Genomic DNA, 24,542 nt, shown 5'->3' on the forward strand with positions numbered 1-24,542 from the left:
AAAGGACAATATTAGTTACATACATTGTCATCCCATAAGGAGAAGAATTCCACCTGGATCCTACCTTATCTCACAGAGCACATCTAGCCTTTCAAACATGGCTCCCAGAGTCAGGGCTCTGAAAGGGTCTCTTGCAACAGCAAGCATTACTTAAAAAGCAATTTAGCAGCAAGAAATTAGCTTTTTATAGGACACCCTTTATTAAACTCGGTGTGAGATGAGCTAGCATCCTCAATTTCGCCTTGCACCCACTGAGACCACACAGGCCAAAAGCAGTTTCATTTTAAATACTGTACTATACAAAAATTTTATGTACTCCCCCTCTGGTCTTGATGAATTCTTTCTTGGGATGGATGTGTTATTAGGATAATGAGGGTTGAGAATTAAACAGGCTAGGATTTAGCACGGCTCTTTTTGTCCTGAAATGCGAAGAAACATCGATACCGCTGATTCAAGGAGACATTCCCTGACTATTGCGGACCGGTCGTTGGTTGGATAGAGAGATGAATAGGATTGATGACAGAACTGGGTAAAGTTTAAAAATTAACAACATTTGCCCCTTTTCCTTTTTATAGCACCAAATATCATGGTTCTAAAGCAAAAATGGCATTTTTGTAGATAGTGATACCAAAACTCACGGTCATATTCTGTGACTGACGTCTCCATTTGACTGGCTAGTGTGGAACGTCATCACTAAATGGTCTTAAATACTCATATACATCGTACTCCAGAAGATTTGCTAACAAGCGTGATACTCTCTATTTTAATGACGTGGTCGAGGTGCCAGACTCACAAACATTCTCAAGATTTTGATTACTTCAATCTTCCGATAAAACTTGGCTTTTGGGGAGGGGGCAGAGGTGGTTCAATTTTAACATAAATATATGAATCTTGCATAACTTTTCCAGAGACAGTAAGGCAAGTTCTGAATGATGTTACTATAAAGTCGGCTTGATAACACTCTACCATTTCTCTATCAGAGGATCTCTCTCTCCCTGTCAACTCCTAACAAATATATTTATCTGGAATCTACTCCACAATATTGTGTGTGTGTGGGGGGGTACTTTTTCTAAGAGGATTTTGTTCCTATGGTTATTTCCTGAAGCCGTTAGAATGCTACTACCAAGATGAATTTCAGTCTAAATGATTTCCCCTCAAATATTTATTAAGTAGCATGGACATACAAAACAATGATAAATTTGCATGAAATAGTCCTTCTAAGTCTAAAACTAATAATAAACAGAAAAACAAATGTTAGATTTGTAGTTTTAATCAAGTAAGTATTTCTTTTAGAAGTCCTTCTGTTTAAGGCCATGTGGTAACACTGTCTAGTAATCTATAAATGGGAATTCTCCCTACATTAATTCATCAGATGTCTTTGTTACTACGCTCTTCAGAATTGTCAAGGAAAGTATAACAGGTTGAATCATTTTTCTCCAGAAGTAACAGCTACCTAGAATCTCACAATGTTATCTTATGTGTAAACGGGGTCTTCATACATATCGTTAGTTAAGGTTTTGGAGATGCAACCATCTCAGATTTAGGGTAACCTCTAAATCCATTGACTTGTGTCCTTATAAGACAAAGAAGATGCCCATGTGAAGAGGAAGGCAGATGTTGGAGTTACGCTGCTACAAGCCAAGGAATGCCTGGGGCCACTAGAATAGGGAGGAGGCAAGGGAAGTTCTTTCCTAGAGCCTTCAGAGAGCCTGTTGACCTTGGTCTTAAACTTCTAGCCTCCAGAATTGTGAGAGAATAAATTGCTGTTAAGGGATCAAGTTTGTGGTAATTTGTTGCAGCAGCCCTAGGAAACTACTATGGGGAACACAGTTGCTGCTATCCTAAATTGCAAGCATTTAAAAAGTTTGTTTTCAACACTGCTAGGAATTTACCCAAGGGATACAGGAGTGCTGGTGCATAGGGGCACTTGTACCCCAATGTTTAGAGCAGCATTTTCAACAATAGCCAAACTATGGAAAGAGCCTAAATGTCCATCAACGGATGAATGGATAAAGAAATTGTGGTTTATATCCACAACGGAATACTACTTGGCAATGAGAAAGAATGAAATACGGCCTTTTGTAGCAACATGGAGGGAACTGGAGAGTGTGATGCTAAGTGAAATAAGTCATACAGAGAAAGACAGATACCCTATCTTTTCACTCCTATGCGGATCCTGAGAAACTTAACAGAGGACCAGGGGGGAGGGGAAGGAAGAAAAAAGGGTTAGAGAGGGAGGGAGCCAAAACATAAGAGACTCTCAAAAACTGAGAACAAACTGAGGGTTGATGGGGTGTAGGAGGGAGGGGAGGGTGGGTGAGGGGTATTGAGGAGGGCACCTGTTGGGAGGAGCACTGGGTGTTGTATGGAAACCAATTTGACAATAAATTTCATATTAAAAAATGGTAAAATGCTAAAAAAATTAAAAAATAAAAAGTTTGTTTTCGGCATCTATTCACGACTGAGGCGTATGTAAATTTGAGCCAAGGATGACAACAAAAGCTGGTGACCCTTAACTCCAAAGATTGACTAATGGTGAAGATTTCAGGCAGAAGACACGGCAACACAAGAGGAGGGGAGAGGTAGCTTTTTAAGACAAAGGAGAGGAGGTGGGAGGAGTTGAAATAGGATGCGTTTTTTACAAAGGATAGAAACAGTAATATACATACATAACCATGGACCTTCAAAGAAAAAGACTAATAAGTAGTGTTTCCCAAGTACCTACGATGTGCCAAATACAGCCCCTTCTCGTACACATCCTTAATTCTAATAATTCTGTAAGGTAAGTGGTAGCATCCTATTTTACAGATGAAGCACTCAAGGCTCCTCGGGGTCAAATGACTTGCTTGGACTTACCCATTATGAGCAGATTTACTGTGCTCTTCCCCCCTCTTGTCCTCTCTGACCTAAAGGACCTTTCGGATTAGTTAAGGTAGTTAACTAGATGTTAATGTACCTAACAGAATTAGTTCATGTAGCTGTGCGAGATGAAGAGGCTTCAAAGCTTTGGTATGAACAAGAAAGGAAAACGTAATTTTTTAAAGTGTAGATTTAATTAAGTGCCAAACGTGATATATGAAAACTAAGTGCTACAGGAGGTCAGAGATGGGGGGAGGAAAAAATCACAAGTTTTCGTAGAGGTGTGAGGCTTTGAGCTGGGTTTAGAGGATGAAAAGAAAGTCCAGATATCACAGTTTTGTGTGGGGAAAGAGGCAGGAGGTCTTCTAGCATGAAGGAGAAAGATGGAAACTGAAGGGTCTCCTAAGGGACTAGGAGGGGGAAGGCGCTTGAACCGAGAATGTGAAAATCAGATTACAAGGGTGAACGTGAGTCTTTGAGGATTGGAAAGCCATCGATATTTTTGTGGTTGGTTAACTGATACAACGAACCTAATCTATATATCTATTTCTATATCTAGATCTATGTCTAGATCTATCTATCTTAGGAAGGTTCATAAAATAAGGTAGTCAGATTGGAAAGGTGGAGATGAGAAGCTAACTAACCTGATCATCAATCAAGAGGATGGATTCCTAAATACAGATAGGAACAGTGGAGGTGGAAAATAATGAATGAAAGGAAGAGATACCAACAAGATTTCACATGGCTGGAAAAGCATCAGAAGGGGAAAAGAGTGTCTTAAGGATGAGAGTTGAGATAATTTCGTCAAAGCTTTGGTTACTATTGTTGGGGGTTCTCTGGCAAACAAGGAGTTGTCCAGATTTTTGGCTTTTTAAGTACCTCCATTATAGTCAGTGTGTTTTTTTTTTCCATAGCATACCATTTCATCATAATTTTCTTTTAAAAGACACAGAGCAAAAAATAAATAAACATTTTTAAATCACTGGAATCTACACGTATGTTTAAATATTGAGATCATAAATGTTTGAAGGCTGTTTCATGATTGAGTTATTTCTGTTGACAACATATCCAGTGAAAAGGAGGTTATTATTCTCAAGAGAAAATTGCAAGGAATATTTTTCTTTCGGAGAAAGCAAGACACAAGTCTATGGGCCTCAAAGTGTTAATACAATTAATGTAATTTTAAACATCTATCTTACTCTTGGAGGATAACTAATTAGCTTGAAGAACTTAGTTTAATACATCTAGAGGCTCCTAGGAGTTCTTCGAAAGAAGTTGCTACAGAGTTCCAGGGTATTATAATCATTATTAATTGCAGCATTTTAAAGTTCACACCAGATAAGCTTCTAAGGAAAAGGACCTAAATTTATTTGAAAGGTCAGAGACATTTATTTTACTTATCCAACTGCATGGCGATAAAAATACAGATGCTCTGATAAAATCCAGCTCAAGTGTGTGGGTAGCATGATATAGTAGAAATGACCTGCTGAATTTAGAATTAGGGGAATGATTTTCTCCTTTGGTTCCTCCACATACTAATAGTGTGATCTTAACCATGGTATTTAATCTTCATAAGCCAGTTCTCACCTATAAATTGGTCACAATAATGTTTATTTTAACCCAGCGAGGAGAAAGAGGTTGTTCCATTTCTTCCTCCGTGATGAACTGCCAACAACTGGAAACATGCTCGACAGATAGTAAGGGCTCAAAATATTTTCTGATGAATAAGTGGATGGATAAATGAATATTTATATTTCAAGTATTTGGTAAAATGAAGCACCTAGGTTTAGAAGTTTTATCTACTGTGCCTATGATGGAAAAAAACTATTTAATGTTGTACTACTGCCCATCTCTTGCCAACTCTACAAAGATGTCACATTGGTAGCTCGAAATTGGCCATGTTGGAGTATGTGTGCCACCCAACTTGGCAAAAGCCACAAATCAGACCCTCACACCCAAGACCCAGTTGTTCAACACTGACCAGCATACCACTTTTTCCCATCTTTGTCATTTGGCCTATGCTGACTATGTCTCCTCTACAATTGAAATACTTGTAATCGCACCAACAATGCAGGCTCTCTGGGTCACTGCCCAACCACCATCTTGGCTTGAAGTACTTTCCTCCCAGAAATCACATCACATCACCCTGCAGCTAACTTTAACTCAGATGTTATACCCTTAAAAACGAACGCTGATTCCTCCAAGTCAGACTCAGGTACCTCTTCGAGGTGTTTATCATTCAGTAGTTACCACCACAATATTACCCCAACGTATTATAATAATTGCTTATTTGTATAGAGTGCTCTTGGGAGCACAAGGACTCTCTTATTCACAGTTACAGTCTCTGGACCTTGCTCCCAGAGGAGGTACTCAATGAAGGAGAGTTCTATGAACAACTAAATAAACCCAATTTGGTTTTTCACATGCTAGCAATACAGGAAATTTAACTGGATTGTTAGCCCAAGAAATATAGTAAGTAGAGCATAACCACTCCTACACAGGCACTCTGCGCTTGACATAAATTTCTGAATGTTAGTGGGGGAATCTACTACGCTCATCTAGACAATTAGCCCTGATGCTGCTGGCAGTTTTCACGGACATTTTCATGGAAGATCATTGGTTTAAAAACAAATAGTTGATGACTATGACAGATCAAGTCAATATTAATTCCTGTCTGGTAAATTTATTGTGACTATGTAACAGTGACATTTGAAGTCATCTGTTTGGTCTAAAAATCTTATTCATAGGACAGATGCCCACAGGGCCGGTCAGAACGGCTTACTAAGCAAACATTTTTTTTTTTTTTTTTCTTTTGCGTCTTTGGGCATGAAGCATTCTAGGCAAAACTGTATTCTCCCTACTCGTCACTCTTGCCTCACACGGCTCAGATGTTGTACCAGTCATTATCTATGTCCCTTAAGATCCATTTCATGTCCTACTACAAACTACATTTCCCAGACTAATTTGCCAATTAACTTGTGGATGCATTCGGAAAATGTGAGGCACTGGCGAGGAAATTAAATGGTGGGAAAAAGGGAAGATTCGGAGTTTTTCTCTCTCTCCCTGCTCTGGAAGGTATTTTCTGGCAGCCACTGAATCTCCTTTGGTATTCCAGCTTCCTCGATCTCTACAGGACACACCCTCCTCCTTTTTTGTTTGCAGCACCTGCCAGGCAGTCCTCACCTGATTATAATTCCCTCCACATGACCTAGACTTGCAAAATCTAGTATTACCACCTGGTGTTCAAATATTCAGCCACAGAGGTGGGATAGGCTTTCTGCTATTTCTCATCTCTAGGTTGCTTTACCACTTTTTTGGCTTCTAAGGTCTTCTATCACCTGTGTAACTCGCTGCCACTATTAAGAAACGACCCCCCCCCCCTTGGAATTATTTAGAGCAGTTTCCTTTATTATTGTTGTTGGTTCAGGATCATTTATTTTTCTGCACGGCATGGGTGTTTTATTAGGTGATGAAAATTTACAATTCTGAATCATCTTTGGCTTATTTCATCTCACCCCTTAGATCCGATCTGTTGCCAAGCTTCATACATTCCACTTCTATTATCCTCCCTCCTTTCCATTCCCATTCTTCAGACTGAAATACCATTGCTTCTTCCCAGAAATACTGCGGCATCCTGCATTTGGACCCTCTGCTCTCAGCCTCTTCCCCTTGTATTTCAGCAAGAACAAGGAGCCCAGGGCCTACTGGAGGTAGTTTGGATGGATGGAAACATAGACGGGATTACATTAAGGCTTCAGGTGAAACAATAAGGGAAATTCAGTAAGAGCAGCTGTCTTAAGGCTGGGCATCACGGAGACTGGATAGGAAGGTGGTCCGGGCTTCAAGGCATCAGTAGGAACCCTACCAGTAATAGTTTGCACACTTTCACTGCAGTTTTTTCTCATTATTGTGGCTCACCTACCCTCTAGGTGTTGGTCTCATTTGGTTCTATGTCTGACTGCTGTAGCTTATTCGGTTTCTGCTCCCTCATAATTGACTTATACATAACTTTCATGGCTACACCCCTGCCATGTAATTGAAGCAGTGTAGCTTCTGTACCTGTTGTGAGGTTCTTGGGTTTCCTATTTCTACAAAGAGATAGAGATCTGATTAAGCAACTTATCTTTTGAGGCCGAGCTCTAGGTCTCATCAAACAAAAAGCGGGCAGAGTTATGTGGGACCTGAACTCACCCTTGCACAGGGCCCAGACACAGGGCAGTTCCCTTAGAAATAGAGTGATCATTAAATTTATCATCCGAACCAGGGAACTTTTGAGAGTGACAGAGGGCACAATAAATAATTACACAGGAAAGATGAACATAAACTGACATTTCTTTCTGAGCAAGCTGCAACTTACTGTCACCATATTTATAAAATACTCCAGGCAGACATTGTAAATTGGGTGCATTTCCACTGATTGATTTTTCTACTGTTCTTCAAATTGTTCCTGAATATCTCTTTTTAAGGTGGAAAGCCATTCACTCTGCCCCAACCCTGACTTGATCCTCTTGACACTTTACGTGTGCATTCGAATGTCTGTTTTGTCATGAAGCCTTCCCTGATTTGTCTACCAGAGAGTTAGTCTTTTTATTCACTTAAAATTGCATTGAAACTATACATTCTAGGACCTGTGTTTTCTATCCTACATTCTATTTATGCACGTGCCTTCTCTTGACTACCAGGTGTAAGCTCCTAGAAGGCATGAGCTATGTTAGTACAATTTTTTTTTATATTCCACATTGCCTAAGTAGTATTTTGCTCATAGTCAGTAGCCAATGAATATTCATTATATGAGTGATTGCTAGGTACTGAAATCATCACTCTTGCCGTTGTTGTCTCAAGTTCATCCAATTATTCTGAATCCAAATGCCTACAAAACGCAGAAAAGATCAGACATTGATCATGTCTAGATTAGAATAGTGGTAAGATAAACAGAAATAAGAAGATTGAAGGTACCATATTTACATGGTCTGAAGAAGGTTTAACAGGAAACAAATCAGAGTGAGGACATTTTGTTCCTGAAGAGATAGACAAGAAATCACAGATAATTGAAAGGGAAAAGAATAAATCTATTTTTCAATAGGTATTTGTTTGAACACACGCAATTTATTCTGACAGATATCTAAATTGAGTATCTCTTGGTTTCTATAATGTATTTTATAAAATCATTTACAAGTTCAATTTAATCTATACAGAAATCACAATGCGTATCAGTCTTGCTATTTTTTAAAGTGCCTCCTAATGAAAAGTTCTGATTTTTTAGAGAAGATTTTTAATTGTTATAGAAAGAGCAGCTCAAGAGTAAACTTTCATTTGTATTTGAGAAGCTTTATAGCCCTCTTCAACACTGGTCATTGGATATTATGTCAGATAATTTCAGTAAATAGGAAGTGCCATCTTGTTTTTAATTGTACTCTACCCAGGATTCTTTTCTCTCTCAAAATACAGATTAAGTGGGAAGCTTGGGTGGCTCAGTCGGTGAAATGTCCGACTTCAGCTCAGGTCTCGATCTCACGGTTCACGAGTTTGAGCCCCGTTTGCTGTGCGCTGACAGCTCAGAGCCTGGAGCCTGCTTCTGATTCTGTGTCTCCATCGCTCACTGCCCCTCCCCTCCTCATGATCTGTCTCTCTCTCTCTCTCTCTCTCAAAAATAAATAAAAATTAAAAAATTAAAAAAATACAAATTAAGTTACATAATACTTTAGGCGTAGGAGCCAGAGTAGATTTTCTTTGAGGGTAGTATTTTTAAAATAACTGTACATATCTAGGAATTCAAGCATTGAAAATTGACTCAATAGGTATCCAAATCAGGATACAAGGCAAATATGGACCTATTATTACAACTATAGTGGATTCATTTTTGTCCCTGAACGATGCCCCTTTAAGGTGCCACATATGACCTTAGTCCAGTTGCTTAAGCTCTATACAACACAATTTTCTCATTTGCTAATCAGGGAGGATCCTCACCTGCCTCCCAGAACCCACGTGATCATCAAAAGCCCATTGGAATAGGATACATAGTAATTATTTAATAACAGTGGTTATTATTCTCATTGTAATACATGCAGCATACTGTATGATCTCATAGATCTCTTCAGTTTAATAGTCAAACCACAAGCAACCTTATTAGTTAACAACTGTGCTAGTCATTACCTAGGCAAAGGAATCTGACGAGGCCTCAGCTCTTAAGGAATTTGGGTTGTGATTACAAATAAACACACTGAAACAATTAGCAAACTAAAATCAAAACTACACAGGGTTGCTAAATTAGATGCTGCCAACGATTTACTACACAGATTCAGAGATGGGGTAATTTATAATCGCCACATGGAATTGACAAGTTTTTGTAAGGAGGAAGTGTTTGAGATTTCCCTTACTGTAGTGGTTCTCATACTGCCTATTAAAATCACCCTGGAAGACTCAAAAAAATGCCCACACCTTGACTTCATCACAGAACACCAGAACTTTCAAAGATGGGATTCAGGCATCAGTATTTTTCCAAGCTCCCCACATGAATCTGTTGTGTGGTCAAGGCTGAGGGCCATGGCTCTCAAGGAAGGAGGAGCCTCTCCCTAAATCAAAAGGGGGTCAAGGAGATCATTTCGGGGGAAAGAACTATCTGAAGAAAACATTCACGGGGTGATAATGTACACGTCAAGCCTGCCGAAAATAAGCAGCACAAGTGGGGATCAGAAGGCAAGGTAGGGGGAAGTACTAACAAAATGACGGGCAAAATTTCAGCGGGGCCAGAGAGTACAGCACTATGGAGGCCAGGATGAAAAGTTTAGAGCTCCTTAATGGAAAGGCAAAATTTAACATGGTAAATCAGTAATAAGACTCAATACTACTACTATGCACACTCAGAATAACAGAAATAAGAACACCGAAGCTGAAATCAAAGCACAGGGGCCAGCATACCTGACTTCTCTTTTCCTTTCCCGGAGGTGGTTGTACTTCACGCATCCGTGGTTTGACTAAGCTCTTCAGGTAGCTTCAAGTACCTTAACTACTTCAGGTCTAGATCAGTGTTTCTCAGCCTTATCTACCTCACTTGAAGAGTAAGTAGGGTGCAGGGGTCCCACCTCCACAGATTCTGATTTAATTGGTCCAGTATGTGACCTGGGCCTGGAGTAGTTAACACGTTCAAAGCCCCGCACGTCTAACAAGCTTTCAGGTGATACTGACCACGCGGGCTCATGAGGAGCGGTGGTCCGGTTCAGCCGTTCTCAGACGCCAGCCTGCATCACAATCCCCTGGCTTCCCGCTCCACATGTAACTGCTGGGTCCCACCCCCAGAGCTTCCAATTCAAATGACCTGGGAACGGAGGGTTTCATGCAGGTCCATTAAATTCCCAGGTGAAGCTAATGGTGATGATTCAGGGACCATACTTCGAGAGTCGCTACTCGAGATATAAAGCAATTTATTTGCTTTATTTACAATTTACTCAAGATTTATTTACATTTTCGGGGCGCCTGGGTGGCTCAGTCGGTTGAGCATCCGACTTCGGCTCGGGACATGATCTCACAGTCTCTGAGTTCGAGCCCCGCATCGGGCTCTGTGCTGACAGCTCGGAGCCTGGAGCCTGCTTCCGATTCTGTGTCTCCCTCTCTCTCTGCCCCTCCCCTGCTCCTGCTCTGTCTCTCTCTGTCTCAAAAAATAAATAAAAACATTTAAAAAAAGATTTATTTACATTTTAAATACTTCCCTTTCATTCCCTACTGGATTTCAAGACATCTTCACCTACAAAGCCTTTTTTTTAATAGTAGCTTATGTTATCACCCTTGGATTAGACACATGAGTACATAAGGGACAGGACATAAATATTCTGTCTACTTGGATGCACAGATGCCTCGAACCTAGAAACTATCTGACAACATTCATCCAGTTGATGGATTGTGTGTCGTCTGTTCTGTTCCTTACCTACTGGTTCTTTTATTTAACTGATGACTGTAATTCTCATTAGTTGCTGATGGACCATTAAGATTTTGTTTGTGGAACCTGGCAAAACCTACTTGTGGCAGGGCATCGGTTGGTAAGCATCACTTAGGCAACAACACCCAACCGTCCAGGTGGCCGAACAGCAGGTGCCGGTGCTGTGAGTAATGTTGGCATGAGGAGGCGGTGGTTCTTTTGACCATCGCGGGTATTTTGTGATTTAATTCACGAATGCCTTAAGTTTGAGATCCAATAAATGACCTTCTGTTACACAATCTGCGGCACTGAAGTTTTAGACGAAGGAGAACACATTCCTTTTAGCCTAAGGAGTAGCAATAACTCAAGGTTATGGAGAATCTACCATGTTGTATCTCATCTAAACGTCTTTGGACTTGTTCTGAAAGAGTCTCTATTTCCCTCCTGCTTCTGGATCACCCTTACTCATCTATTTTCAGATCTTGATTGAGATATCACCACCTGAGTGAGGTCCTTCCTAACGTCCTGTGTCCAGTCACCGTGCCTGCCTCCGTGCTGCCTAGTTTGTGGTTTATATGTCTATTACTGTGCTTATTTCACCGTATGAGACCTGGATATCACCCAGCTCTCCTCCCCAGATGGCAGAAACACTGACGACAGAGGCAGTGCCTCACCCACCTCTCTCTCTCCGGCACCTCCAGCAGTGTTTGGCAGAAGGGAGGTACTTAGTTAACATCTCTCATGAGAAGTTCTTGGAAGCACTGATCCTCACCTTCTGTTGTCTTGGGAGTCTTGTAGATGCTTCCCAATCTCTCTGTGCTCTTCCCAAATGCAGAGCTTATGCCTCTGATTTTCACAGATCTTTCACATGTCTGCGAGCTAGCCCTGACGGTGAGCCTGATGAGAATCTATTTTGTTTACAGTTCTACCATCAGCACCTTGTTCCAGTGTTTCTGTAAAACAGGCTGTTAAATTGGTTTATGGATAGTATTAGGCTAATTTTCTGAAGTTCAAATTCCATCTGTGTGGCTGAATAAATTTTGCTTATTCTTAACTAGAAAAAAATGAGCATTCCAATAGGTACTATTTAATAATATGGTCGGGATGTATTTTGCACCGTTTGTCTTCCGAAAACCCCTCCTACAGTCACTGTGCCGCTTTCAAGTATACTAAAATATACCGGGGACTGAGTCATCCATAACACGGGTATGATACAAATGGTACAGGAAGGGGCTTGGGATCATGTTCAGGCAACCTAGATTCAAATTCTAGATCTCACATCATCTTGCTGGGTGGCTCTAGACAAGTAAATTTAGTCTCTGGCCCTCAGTTTCCTTTCCTCTGAAATGAGGAGCTGGACTATATGATTTCGCATGTTTTTCTCAAGTTACTTCAACTAATGGCTCCTCGATATCCTCGCCTGTAGCATAAGAATAATAATAGTATCTGTCATTTACGGCTGCCATGAGGGTTAAATGAGAAGCATTTGGGCCGGTGCCTGACACACAATAAACACTCATTAAAGCCTCTGTTATTCATATTCTTATTTCCATTTCTGACTTTCTCTAGTTCTAAAATAGGCAAATTGCAATTATTGCCCGATGTGGTACAGCACCAAAGGAAGTAGCAAATCTCCAATGGCAGATGCAAAAGAACATTTTCCTTTGCATCCATTCATCCGGCAAATATTTATTGAGTTCCTAGAAAAGGGGTGGGGCTGGCAATATGGCAGTGCGGGAGCCCTGGTCCCTGCACTAATACATTCACAATAAAAAATACAATAGAGCACACCTTCTTAGCTGGTGGTAACTGCACAGGTGAAAACAGTGCGGGTTAACAGGATAGACGGTTGAGAAAGGGAGAGAGCAAAGGGGAGGAGGAGAGACCATAACCCAGAAATGACATCCAGAAAATATCCTTGGAATCCTAAGATCACATATATTTTTGCATTTGAACAGGAGAACGTGGGAAACCTTTCTGGAAAATCATTTTTTTTTAATCTTAAAAAATATTTATTTTGAGAGAGAGAGAGAGAGAAAGAGAGAGAGAGGGTGAGCAGGGGAGAGGCAGAGAGAGAGGGAGAGAGAGAATCCCAAGCAGGGGCTCAGTCCCATGAACTGGTGAGATCATGACCTGACCTAAAATCAAGAGCCGGACGCTTAACCGACTGAGCCACCCAGGTGGCCCTCGGGAAAATCATTTCTAAAAAGCTGTCCTGAAAATGTTCACAAACCAAAGTGCCCTGCTAGGTGCTGGGATACAGTGAGATTTACGGCAACGCAGATACGGCGAGGAAGCTCATAATTTACTTGGTGATGAACAAAACTGCTGGTGACCGGTGACCTTTAGTATACAGCCAACTGTGAAACGTTTTCGATCCTTTGTAGAACAAAGGAGTGGAAACAGTAGGTGCGTAAGACTGAGATGAGTGGACAAGGGAACAAGCAGCTGTGAGACATGTTCCACCTTCAGATCCTCAGGGTTGACGGGGGCGGACATGTGTCCCTGCATTTATTTCAGGGAAGAAGGCTTCTGGCAGTTGTGGTGACTGTGACATACCAGCCACTATGTGAGGCACCAGAAACCATATGCAATTCAGTTTTCACAGTAGCCTTAAGAGATGAGAGATATTGTTTTCCTCATTTTACAGATGAGAATTTCAAAGATACAGAGAGGGTAGGATACTTGAACTAGATCACCCACCTAATAAAGGGCAGAACCCGAGTCTGGATCTAATAGAGTGTGACTTTGAAACCTGTATTTATCTCAGTCAAGGAGCTCACAGACTTGTTCTATATAACAGCACCTGCCTCAGGCTGGGGGAAGCTGGCTCGGGACGCAGATCACTGCTTCCTGTCTGTTACATGCACGATGTAGTGGCCAGTGGCTAGGCTCCTCAGCCCTGGACTCAGAAGAAAACTGAATGCTTTCCAAAATTTTTCTTTCAGTATGGATGCCGAAAGAAAAAAAAAAAACAAAACAACTCAACTCCTCAGTAAAATAAATAACAGGGATAAGTAGCTATAAATATTAACTTAGAGCCTGCCAAATATGTCAACAGAGTAAGTCACTGAAGGTATTGTTATAAAGTTTGGTGAGCAATGAGAATATTTTTGCATTTAGCAACCATTTAGTGTTTCCTTTGGAGTCTCTTTGGTTTGAATTCCCAGGTCATTCACCTGCTTTCTGCAAAGAGTTTTCCCTCAGATATATCTGAATTCTTCTTCTTATCTTTCGACTGGTTGTTGTTTAAGCAAACATCTACTGTAATTAGCAATGATGAGTAAAAGGGGGATGGGATGACTCATTTTTAAAGAACGTGGAAGCATCATACAATGGACTAAAAGTATTGCACTGCCTTCAAAAAGGGACACAAGGAGATGGAAGAGACAACTAAGAGTTTAAAAGCACTGCTCAAAACCATATTGATGTTTTATGACATATTTCAGGTCAACAAACACTGTCACTGTTATTACATTGTACGGGAAAGGACGTAAATGGAGAGGGAAGTTTAGAGGCAAATGAAGATTTTAGAGACAGCTGAGGGGAGACTGGGGGTACGGGTCAAAAACACTTTGTCGAAACACCATTTACTTCCCTCTCATCCTTAAAACCTACATTCTGCTAAAATATGTTAACCGTGGCAAAGTGATTAAGTCAATCCCTAATTCTGTGCCTTTCGCCTCTTTAATGAAGCATACCCATACATGGTGCCAAAAAAATGGAGAGGGGACATCCTCATGAATTTAAAACACTGTAAAATGAAAAAGGAGCTCGCATTTCAGTATCAAGTGCCTACCACAGCACAATCTTGGCCATCTGTGTCTCTCAGATACTACCATTTTCCAGCTAGGTGAGGTCTAACACCGAGTGTGTCAGCATTTTAATGTTAACTCTTTTTGCAACACGAGGGCTCCTAAGAAACACATTACACATGGATCTAATTTCTTAAACAGAATATTCAGGTCAGTACTGAGTTCTGTCACGATCTGGATTCGCGTTATGAAGAGGCGTCACACATGAGCTATTGGACCCAGTAGGAACTGGCCCCGAAGGGGTTGCCAGCACCATATTTCAAGAGGAGAGGCTGAAACAAAGGTAGATTGACTTCCTGAAATAGTGTCTTCCAGAAAACCTGTGTTGTGTTGCATATGTCTTCTTGATCGCACTCGGCCCATTGTGTTGCCAGGGTAGAAACAGGCACCCTTCTTTCAGCATTTTTGGAAAGTGGCTGAATGTTTCTTTGCGTGGCTGGCTTTGCAAAATCTTTAAACTTTCTTCAGCCTCACTATCAAATGCCATTTTTGCTAACATAATACCACGCTTTTCTCCCCTTTCTAATTCTATACAATATTTGCTTTTATACAGAAATCCATCCATTCCACAAATATTTGTTTAGCATCTGTTCTGTGCGCTAAGGACTGAGAATACAACCATGAACATGGCAGTCTATCATCACAGAATTTCTAGTCTAGTAAGAATGACAGTTTGGCTTCTTATGTTGTCCCAGGTAGACATACTTGGCCCTGACTCGTCGCTCTCAGGGTGCGCAACTAAATAAATTGAGAGAAAGTCTACTACAGATCGAATCTTTCTAAGACCATCACTTTCTTTCCATCAGGGTCTTTACAGAAACATTTAATGGCTCTTTTTTTGCCACTGATTCACATCCAAACTCTTCAGCAACCTGTCCCACTGCAACTTTGTCCTCATCCTTTCCTAACTGCACTCCCTTAACCCTCCACATGGACTTGCCCCTCTAGTCACTGCTTGGCCACCAAGCATACCACCTGTAGGCTTGGCATGGGTGGCATGGGAGCTCAAGGCATTTTGTTTCATTTCAGCTGAAGGCACATTTGGTAAGGGACTTACAGTTTGTATTTTTAAGGCCCTTGAGTGATTCTGGTAAAACACTGCTTTCTCTGTCTTTAAACTCTGCCCGCAACCCAAGGCCAAATCAGATCCGGCACCTTCTAGAAAGCATTCCTCAACTATTGCTTCACATCATGATCTCTTCATCCTTTAAACTACGACAACACTATAATGCTTTCTGTCCTGTTGCTTTTCACATGGATAGCCCCAGAACTTTGGAGTGTTACCTGTTTTGTGGATGGAAACCTGATCTCTCCAACGAGAAAACGGGCTCTAAAGGAGACGAGTCTATTATCCAGGGACTTTGTGATTTAGATTTAACTTTTTTAGTGTCTCTAGTAATAACTTCATAATAGTAGCTTTAGGTCTGAATGAATACATGAAACCTCCGAGTGACTCTTTCTATTCAAAAGGAGGCTTGTCTGTTCTTGCAAGATCTAGTTTTTAATGTGCCATCTTGAAAAATATTAGCCTAAATGTAGGTAAGATAATTGTGAAACTGTATTAACATTGCTTCTGAAGACATAATAAATCATTTATTTCTGCTTTGTGGCATATTTACAGTGAAGGAAATTTTCTACTTATAAAATAAAGTGCAAAAATTACTATATAGATTCTCTTTTGATGAAAAAGCATATGAAAAAATTTTATTTAAGCAACGTGAACAGATATTAGGTTGCTCCCTTTGATGGAAAGAAACACTGACTGCTTTTTCTGGGCTCACTAGATTACCACGCATTGTATCAAAATGCATGTATTTCTAAAACCAAACATCTGAAAAACTGAGTATCGAGCTACATGATCTATTTTTCTTTAAGGTGACTTTTTGCATAATTTTATATTATTTCAATAAATCTACTTGATATTTGTCAAGATTTACAAGCTGATGTTTTATTTAATTTTTTTAACGTTTATTTATTTTTGAAGGAGAGAGGGACAGAGTATGAGCCCATAAGGATCAGAGAGAGAGGGAGACACAGAATCCGAAGCAGGCTCCAAGCTCTGAGCTGTCAGCATGCAGCCCGATGCGGGGCTCGAACTCACGAACTGTGAGATCATGACCTGGGCCGAAGTCGGACGCTTAACTGACTGAGCCACCCAGGTGCCCCCTGATGTTTTATTTTAAAAAGAAATATATTATTTTTTAAAAGACAGTGTTAAAATTCTAATTCTAAAATGTTAAAATGTTCTCCCAAAGCATTATTCTAAATATTCGAAATTATGTATTTGTAATGTAACTGCTTTCCAATTTTTATAGTATTTCTCATATTTTGGTCTATTATGATTATAATCTTTTTCATATTCTTCTTACATGTTTAATATGTTTTTTGATAATTATTTTATTTAAAATTTCTTTATGTAACACGCAGCAATTTGTCTCACCTCAGTGAAATTCTATACATCAGCGTTTTCCAAAGTCGTATTTTCAACACTAACTCCTCAAATTTTAATTCTACTTTAAAAAATTTCATTAATATAGAATATTTCCAGTTTTTCTACTTGTCTGTATTTATAGAAATTATTTTAGAATGCTTATCTGACACACGGTGTCAGTTTGACTCACATCGTAAGCTGTGATGGTTTGGAGAAATTATAGACATGAAAGGCTTGGCACTAATTCTGAAACACAGTGGTATTTTCGTGTGTGTGCAAGTTGGTTTTCTCTATTGACCCACCTCAAATGTGGGCAAAGAAAGGGCTTGTAGTTCTAATGGGTAAGCCGTTGAGATTTTCCAGTAGGTCGTGATAATGGTGGATGGAGTCTGCTGCCTTGTTATTTGTCTTGCTGGCATGTCAACAAAGCCCGGTTTTCTTTTAATTAAGAGTTGCTGTTACAACTTGTTTTCTTTTAAACCTCCTCTCCTAGTGATTCAACCTACTTGTCCCCAAAGAGCATTTGATTGAAAATCATGCTGGGCCAGACCAATTTCACACTTGAGAGAAAATCACCAGCCCCTTCCATATCCTTTGTTTATTTCCCCCCTACAAAAGACATTCTCAGTAAATTGGAATTAATTAATTAACTAATTAAGGTCTATCTTTAGAATACAAACACTTAGGGGCTGAATTGTGCCCCTCGTCCCTTGCAAATTCATATGTTGAAACCCAAGCTCCCAATATGACTGTATGTGGAGACAGGGCCTTTAAAGAGATAATTAAAGTTAAATGAGGTCATAAAAGTAGGGCTCTAATCCAATATGACTAGCGTCCTTATAAGAAGAGGAAGAGATACCGGGTATGTGTGTGCACAGAGGAAAGGCTATGCGAGGACAAAGCAAGAAGATGGACGTCTGCAAGCTAAGGAGAGGGGCCTCAGGAAAAACCAAACTTGCCAACACCTTGATCGTGGACTTCTGGCACCTAGATGTGTGAGAAAAAATTTCTGTTGTTTAAGCCACTCGGTTTGTGTTATTTTGTACGGTGGCGTTAGAAAACTCACACGAACACTCTCACCTCTTCTCAGGACACTTACAACGCACCTGGGAAGGTATACCCTCCAAACAAATATTTAAGCAACAGAGAGAAATACCTAGGTTGGAGAAAATATAATTAGGTTAATTATTTATATATTAATTATAATTATTTTTATATATTAATAAATAATTAAATTAATTAACCACATAAAAGATGAGGATACAGAAGGAGTGAGTTGTTAAAAGGGGAACATGTCTTTGAGTGGGTAAGCATTGATAGATTTCTACAAGTAAACAAGAGGTTCCTTTAAAACAAGGTTGGAAGAGACCCAAAGCCACATGCGTAACTCATTATCTCATGACATTTCAGAGCCTGCTCCAAAGGTCATCTTCTTTTCCAAACCAGGACTTGGTACACATGGCCTGACACATGAATGCACAAGAAAACAAAATATATGGGATTGGCACTGTCCTCGTAGTCCTAAAACATATGATCAACTTCAGTATTCTATCTTTCGTCCCTTCGATTCATAGCACCTGCATGTTATCTTGCTGAACTTCCTCTCAAGAGAAATATGACTTGATGAGCACAATTTATAATGTAATTAAGGAACAGCTTTTACTTACAGGAAATTTTATAATAACGACACTGAATCAATAATAAAAGCAGCAAAAAAGATAGTCATCAACTACTGACTCACGTACTAGATTTAGAGCTTTTATAGGAATTATTGAATTCTCACAACAACCCTATCAGTTTGGCAGTATTCTTACCCCACTTCCTAAGTGAGGCGAGTTCCATGGTTAAAGGAACTTGCTCTAAGTGACACAGCTGGTATTTGATGTAGCTGTGATTTCAAAACATCCAGACTAGTACCAGAAGTCAATTTCAAAATCAAAGTCTTTACCACCACTTACAGAATACATGTATAACAGACACACACACACGTATAATACCTATTGTGTGTGTGTGTGTATGTGCACACACAAATGTACTGTGCGGATGCATATACTGTAAAAATATGCATGAAGTACTGGCATAAAAGTAGACAAAGATCAATGGGATAGAATTGAGAGTCTGGAGAGAAATGAGATAAAAGAGATGGTCAACTAATGTCTGACAAGAGTTCCAAGAAAATTTAATGAGGAAAGAATAATATTTTTGACAAATGGTGTTGGGACAATTGGATATTCACATGCAAAAGAATTAAATTGGATCCTTTCCTCAAGCCATACACAAAAATTAACCTCAAATGGATAGCAGAAGAAAATGTAAGAATTTCAATTTTATTTATTTTTTTAATTAAATTTAATAATTATTTATTTATTTATTTTATATATTAAACTACAATTTTAATAGTGAAACTCTTAAAAGAAAACATAGGAGTAAATCTTTATAATCTTGGATCAGGTTAAGCCTTCTTAGATATGACATCAAAAGCACAATAGATAAAGGCACAAAGGGAGAAACTGAACTTCCTCAAAATGAAAAACTTTTGTGTTTTAAAAGACTCCACGAAGGCAGTGAAAAGACAACCCCAGAATGGGAGAAAATGCCTGCAAATCATATACCTGATAAGGGACTTGTATCTAGAATACACAAAAACCCCTCATAAATCAAAAATAAAATGTAATAACCCAGTTAAAAACGGGCAATGTTTCTGAATAGACCTTTCTCCAAAGAAGATATATAAATAAATAGCCAATAAGAACATGAAGAGACACTCAACATCATTAATCACCAGGGAAATGAAAATTAAAACCACAATGAGGAACCACTTCACACACGGTAGAATGGCTATAAGAAATTTAAAGCCTCGTAAAATAACAAGTGTTGGTGAGGATTTGGAGAAATTAGAATTCTCATACATTGCTGGTGGGAATATAAAACGGCAAATTGTTTTTGAAAACAATTTGGTACGCAGTTCCCAAGACAGTTAAACATAAAGTTATCATACAGCCCAGCGATTCCACACATACTAAATAAAAACATATTTCCCCACAAAAGCTTATACACAAATGCTCATGACAGTATTATGTAGTGGAAACTACCCGAATGTCCATCAACTGATGAAGGGCTAAACAGAAGGTGGCATGTCCACAGCATGGAATATAATTTGGCCATGAAAAGGAATTCGGTATTGCTGTATAGTATAATATGGATGAACTATAAAACCATTATGCTAAGTGAAAGAAGTCAATCATAAAAGACCAAATACTGTGTGATTCCATTTACACGAAATGTCCAGAACAGGCAAATCTATATGGATGGAAATTAGATGTATTTTTGCCTTAAGAAGGTGAGAGGGGTAAATGAGGAGTAACCTTTAATGGGTATAGGATTTCTCTGGTGTGGGGGGGGAGATGAAATATTCTAAAATTGTTTGTTAGTGACGATTGCACAGCTCTGAATATACTAAAAAGCACTGAGTTGTACACTTTAAATGGGTGATACACCTCAATAAAACTATTGACAATATATGAAGTTCATTCCAAAATGTGTCAGTTGCTTTGAATTTCTCTAGTCTTTATATACTGAAGTCAATATGAGGGGAAGGTTATTGGAACACCAAGAGGTTTGGAGACAAAATTCCTTTTCTTTTTTTACTTTGAAAACGCTCATGCCATAGTGTATCAAGTTAAAACTGATTTAATTCTCCTGAACAATTAATAGAATTCTTTTTTGGTATGATTGAGTTGTAAAACCAAAATCAATATACTGAATATTAAGACTTGCTTTTTTTTACACTTGTCTTATAAATAAATGACCAGCCAACAAATAACTCAGTTACTTCTTGCCTGTTCAGCAGCTAGGCATAGCGATGTTGTAAATACCCCGAGACTCATTAATCCAAAACTAAGTTTCAAAATACCACATGATATGATGATTAACACCACACATTAAGGCTAATATGATGTAAAATAGAATTGTTACGTAGGACATGCAGAGCTACTCTTTGATTCAGCTAGGAAATGTGACCCTTTGCCTTCACACATTTTTAGGTCTGCAATGTAATATAGACTTGCATGGGGAAATAGGTTCTACTTACATAAATGGGTTAGCAAGAAGCTTTAGGGCAGAAAACTGCCACCATGGGGTGAAAGTGCCTGAGGTTAGCTAGCCCGATATTCTAATGGGATCATGAGTAACTTGTTATATCACCTGCAGGAAGTTACTTTCCATCTGACTTCAATATACTATTGTACTTTGATCACACATTCCACTTGCCCCCCCTCCCACCAGAACCCTTTGCTTCTTCACACACAAGTTAACAATTACTGTCTGATTGTTTTCATCACGTTCACCACGTGTGTAACATCTTGTTCGCTTCACGTTCACCACGTGTGTAACATCTTTTGAGTTTAATAAATACAGAGATGAAAGCTGTGTTTGGGGCTCTTGTCTCTTCCCGGCCATTAACCTGTCTCGTATTCAATTCTGTGTCCTCTCTCTTGCTAGACAAGAGAGAACTCCAGACTTAGTCTGTGACAGACCTGATGACAAGACCTCTGGAAAGTATCTTGGAATAGGAGGTAAATTTCAGGAGGGAAGCTATGGGCCAAGACTGAAGAGTAGAAGGATCAAATAGATCCGTTCCCATGAGTGCTCACTATGACCTCTTTTTCCTGAGTATTATAAACTTGTATCTTGTTTAAGCCTTGGATAGTTTGAATTTTTTATATACAGACAACACTTAACTATAATTAATAACTATATTTAATGACTAGCTACAGATATGCTTCTATATAACATTAAAAGCTTGCTGTAAAGTTACCCAACTGAATTGGTCCGGGAAGGCAGACTTACTTTGTTTGTGCTGTGTTTAAACAAACACAAACTCAGCTCACTTTAATTGGCTCCAAAAAACTGTTTTTAATTCAATCAGTCTTAAATGTGATTTAGTGAAAATAGCAAATGTGTGTGCACTACAAATTGCAGTAAATCAATCTATTTCTGTGTGTATACCCTATGACCTGGCAATTCTATTAACAAGTGCGTGTGTGTGTGTGTGTGTATATATATATATATATATATATGTTTAATATAAATATAATTTTATAATAAACATAATATATATTATATAAATATAAATAAATATAAATTTAATATAAATATAAAAATATAAATATATTTATATTTCTATATTATATATATATATATAATCTCCTTGAGAAATGCTTACAAATACACCAGAAAACATATATAAGAAGCACATGTAGTATGACTTGTGATTAAGAAAAAAAAAGCAATAAAAATCCCAAATGTCTATCATCATGTGAAATACATAGATTCTGTTTTATTTCTACAATGGGATACGCATTGATCAACATAAATTCAGAAATATAATGTTGAGAGAAAAAAGTTATGGAGAAGACTACAAAGAGATTCTACTAATAAAAAGTTCAAATCCATGCAAAACTATCTGTTGAAAAATAGAAATGTAGGTATTAAAAATATATAAGCAAACAAATAGACATGAGAATGACTTATTCAAAAGTCAAAATAGTGATTACTTTTAGAATGGGAGAAAAGGTGGTGATTAGGAGAGGGAAACAGGGGGCTTCCAAGATACTGATAATGTTCTATTTTTCGAACCCAGGAGGTTGGAACCCAGACATGTCTGTTTTTAAACCTATGTTGTCCAATATGTAAGCCACTGGCACTCGTGACTCCTGCAAATTGAAATGGCTTGGAGGTGTAAAATACACACTAGATTTCAGAGACTTAGGTCATGAAAATGTTAAGCATATAGTTAGTAGCTTTTATGTAGATGGCATGTTTAAATGATCATATTTTGAAATAGGCTGGATTAAACAAAGATACTATTAAGTTAGTTTCTCTGCTTCTTTTTCTAATGCATCTAAGAACACACATGGCTCACATTATGTGTCTATTGGCCAACACTGCTTTGGATCCTCTCTGTAAATTTTACATTCAAGTGTATATAATATATTTCATGGTAAACATTTTAACTATATGTCGGTGTTAGTTATATAATAATATCCACTTTTTCATCATTAAGGACATAAGAACAAGTGGTTTTACTTTCCAAACACAATGTAAAGAAGTTCAAGGTAGCATATCCAATTAATCTTCTAAGTCTTTCTTTGGAGGTAGTAGCTATACATTACTTCAACGATCCCCAAATAATGGAATGTTATTAAATTGAACACACACATGCACACACACAGACACACACAGAGTTCTTGATAATATGCTTTAAAAATCTAAAAATAAATAAGTAAAATAAATAAATCTAGAAAAATTGCCCAGGATTTTCACCAAACTAAATTTGCATGATTAGTTGATATATTGAATTATTGGCCAGTTGCTGAGAAAGAAACGGAAATTCAATAAAATCCTATACGGATCAGTATAAAAAAGTTGACTGTAGCAACTACAAAACTTAGAGAATTCTTCTAAATTAAGTTGATTATTTGAGAAGCTACAGAATGCCAATATTTTAAGTATCTCTCCTTTGTGGAACTCGATCTGACCACTCAGTTTACAAAGAAGAAATATCATCTTACTGTTCAAATACTTCATCTGAAGAGATGAGGTGTGAATATCTACCAGCTTCTCTATTTTCTAATTTCTACTAGCAGCAGAACGTCACGTATAAGCCAAACAGGATTTGTAAGAGGAAAAGGAAATTACAAGGCGGTTGGTACAGTGAATTAAAATTTTACTTGAATTAGTTGTCACTAGTATAGAAACATGTACACACATAAGACACATATATTACATATTATTTGATATATATGACATTTTATAACACATATGTGTGTATGCGTATTTCCTCCATATTTATCAATTATATAGAATGAGTAAGAAAGGAAGTTCAGAATCGGACAGGGAATTCTGATCAGCCCACAGAATGGGGGATACACAGAATGTTTGGGACAAATACTGAAAGAGTGTGCTCTATTGCAAGAAAAGAAGTGGGACTGGAGTCCATGAAACCTTGGTTTACCTCCCTCCATTCGTTCTCTTTGCAACTTTGAGGAAATTGCTAAAATCCTTCCTTTGCTCAACTACTGTATACTGACAATCTTACCACTTGTAACGATTCCCAGGAATATTTGAAATGCATGGTGCCTGGCATATTGCAAATGGCCACTACCTCTGCAGTATTATCCTCTTTCCCTATCGCCAAGGAGGGTCAAAGAGGAGAAGCAGCATTAGTTCTACTGTTCTGTCCCCCTCACTAACAGTGTTTGATAATCCACATTTGAGTGAATTAATACAAGACTTTAATCCAGCAGTAATATCAGTATCTGCATATCCCTCTCAGTTAACAAAACTACACGGATTAAAACAGAAAAACAAAAGCCATTTTATTCAACATGCTAAAGGAAGAGAATGGTGGACCTGAAAAGCGGAGGAAGCTAAATTTCAGGAAACCTGACATGAACATCTTCTCAAAATAGCAATGGGGAAATACTCTTCGTCTTTGAATATACAAAAGGAATATACAGTTCTA

General features: G+C 38.6%; 1 protein-coding gene across 16 annotated transcripts in view; it reads right to left on the minus strand.

Annotated features, from left to right (window-relative positions):
- The window catches only part of DMD (dystrophin), a 2,092,562-nt gene that overhangs the window by 844,098 nt on the left and 1,223,922 nt on the right, over positions 1 to 24,542 (minus strand). The gene's annotated exons all lie outside the window — the stretch shown is intronic.

The sequence above is a fragment of the Acinonyx jubatus genome, chromosome X (genome assembly GCF_027475565.1).
Source record: "Acinonyx jubatus isolate Ajub_Pintada_27869175 chromosome X, VMU_Ajub_asm_v1.0, whole genome shotgun sequence".
NCBI lineage: Eukaryota > Metazoa > Chordata > Mammalia > Carnivora > Felidae > Acinonyx > Acinonyx jubatus.